This window comes from Ctenocephalides felis, unplaced genomic scaffold (assembly GCF_003426905.1).
Source record: "Ctenocephalides felis isolate EL2017-DRISC unplaced genomic scaffold, ASM342690v1 CF-g0.4_SCAFFOLD_01170, whole genome shotgun sequence".
Lineage (NCBI taxonomy): Eukaryota > Metazoa > Arthropoda > Insecta > Siphonaptera > Pulicidae > Ctenocephalides > Ctenocephalides felis.
In genome coordinates this window covers 48,522,404-48,525,256 of record NW_020537324.1, presented here as the reverse complement: position 1 = coordinate 48,525,256, position 2,853 = coordinate 48,522,404, and the positions used below count along the sequence as shown (strand labels likewise).

At 29.3% G+C, this 2,853-nt stretch overlaps 1 pseudogene; it reads left to right on the top strand.

The window, feature by feature from the left end:
• Nucleotides 1-1,014: 1,014 nt before the first annotated feature.
• LOC113368527 lies at nucleotides 1,015-1,131 on the top strand (annotated as a pseudogene).
• The last annotated feature ends 1,722 nt before the right edge of the window (nucleotides 1,132-2,853 follow it).

Below are 2,853 nucleotides of genomic sequence, written 5' to 3'. Positions count from 1 at the left end.
TATTGGACTATGCTCAGTAAAACTCCCAGCTGATAATTCATCATTGTAGAAATGTATATTTTTGCTGTATTTCAAGAATTTGTCACCTTGTTCTTTTTACCCCACAGACGGGGTAAAATGGGATGGTCAAAATCCTTACAAGTCCAATGCGTTATTTTCAATTTTAAAGGGATTTTAGGAAATTATAGCTGCATTATTCAACCAATGCAAAATATTTCTTTGGTACATTTTTTACACTGTATACACTGTATAATCCCGATCTGGTATTTCGTCAGAAATACTCAACAGCAGAGTTGGAAAAACTAATATATTATAATAATATATAAATTTAACTCTTTTAAAATTGAATTTTTAAAAGGTTTGCATCTATCTTAAAATTAACAATACATCTTTCACAACAATTAAATATCGTATGTAAATAACATTCCGTACAAAAATTATCGTTGTTATATTTGTATAGTAGTAAATAAACACTGCGAAACAATTCCTATTGATCAGAACAATCTGGCATGCTTCACTTTCCTCAAAAAGTAACTATGTTTTTCTACAATGATTTCAACAAAAGAGTTTATTGCTAATCCCGGCTAAAGTTTTTAGGGACAATTGCTTTTTTCGTAAAATAGTGGCGCTAGGAGAACTTATCTCATTCCAGGATGACGCAGTGAGAGTCCAGAGCATAACAACTTGGTTAAGGGAAGGTTTTCATGATCCGGATGAATCGATTTCGTACAAATCGAATGTGATGCCAAATATATATACCATATATTTGGCTATCAGAACTAGAAAGTTTATAAAAAAACTAAACATATATAAACATTTTCTGATAAACCATTGTAAACTTTTTTATACATATCACATGAAACATTATATTTATATTTTCTTACTTTCATTATCTCAAAGATGTAAGAAAAATATTAATATAGGTTTATTTTTTTATCGAGCATTGCGTTATAAAAAAGCGGTTATATTATATCAGTTTTTCATATTTTTAATGAAAAGTTAAGTTAAATGAAATGCTTAGCGCTTTGGCGATATTGTAACCAGTAAAGTACATCCGAGGTGTAATTATTGCTAGTTGTAAAACATTTTTAATGATGTATGTATATTGATTTTTTCAACAAACCTTTGTTTTCTTTTCAGATTTTAAGCCAAATTTAGTTTGTAACAATAAAACCAATCAAACAAATTCTCTCTCAAATATACTTGGCCACTTTTTTTGTTGTTATTCAACAACAAAGATTCTATGAGCTGTCGATATGAAATATTTAACTAACCACATCGGGTTTTTATAGATGGCAATCGAAACGGTTGTATCATCTCTAAGTGATCAGTTTTTATTATGTTAGAAACATATTGCTATATTAGCTATATATATTTTCAAGTTAAAGCTGTTGTCGCTACTGATTGACATCAGGCTGCTCGAAGAGGGATGTAAACTGGGACCTCTGATTTTAATCCCATTGCTCCAACCACTTACGTACACCTAATTTATATATTTTTTAAATTGCATAAAAATCATCAATCACTACAAGTGAAAATATTAGATAATTTTTTATTAATGATTAGATGAAGACCTGTTCAAACTTTAATTCAATTACTAATTAAAATGAATTCTTAATATTTAGGCTAATAAAATTAACAATATTTATTCGATGTTAAATTTTAATTTATTAGCTAGTATTTGTCAACTAATTAAGAAAATATTCTCAGTTTTACTCAATGAAAACATTCATAATTTATGAAGAATTGTAATTATAAATATATTTTTATAATTGTTGAATAATAATAAAATTATGATAAAAATAATTATATTATTTTATAGAAAAATGGGGTTTATTAAGTTAAGTTATCAAAAAATAGCAAAGCAGTTTTATAATTCTTGCGGTCATGTGTCCATTTCCTAACCCGTGCACAATGACATTGTTGTATTGGCAACCTTATAATGGACCCGTGCAGTTCATTAAAACCCTCTTTGGCATTGTCGGCCCAGCATGAAATGACATGATGTTTTGTGCTTTTATGACATTGTTGAAGAGGAACAGTTTTTGTGTGCAACGGTAACACAATTTATTGTTGCTCGGGTATCGTGTTTGTTCTTCGAGGAGAAAAGAGAGAGATATTCACATATTTCATATTTCATATGCGGATCACAAACTGTTGTAGTTAATAATCTCTTCGCTCCACTTATCGTTGTTTTACCATATGTGTATAATTTTATGTTACGTAGATACATAATGTTTTCAACATTATCTGATTTAGATAGGTGTGCTACTTAGTGTTCAGATTTCGATTGTTAAAATTAGACCCTGAAAAATTTGTAATGCCATTAATTATTATTGAATCCAATTTCAATTAAATTATTGAATGACGTAATCACTTCATTAGTTGTCCAGAACTAGTGGAAATATAAAACATGCTAAAACAATGCATTATGATTGACCTTTAAATATAATTAATATTGACGTTGGTAATAACAATTATTAGTTTAAATAAATTATTATGGAATCCGTTGCGAAAACTGTGTGGCGGCAGCATAACTGCAATGAGGTAGAGGAGGGCACAAGGATCCAATTTGACATTATGTAATTATACTAACTCTAAGCCAAACGAACTACATCCCAACACATAACAGATCAAACAAACAACTATCGCACTATGTTTAGTAAACTAAATCATGTCTATAAATAGGACACTCAGTACAATAATTATTATGATAAATCTTATTAAATATTATTAGTATCATTCTCACAAAAATAGCAGTGTTCGCAATTGCCATATATGACATATGACATTTAATCAATCAGGAGTGTTCCACGATTGTCGCAACGCTCGGTCAGCCAGTGACGTCAAAGT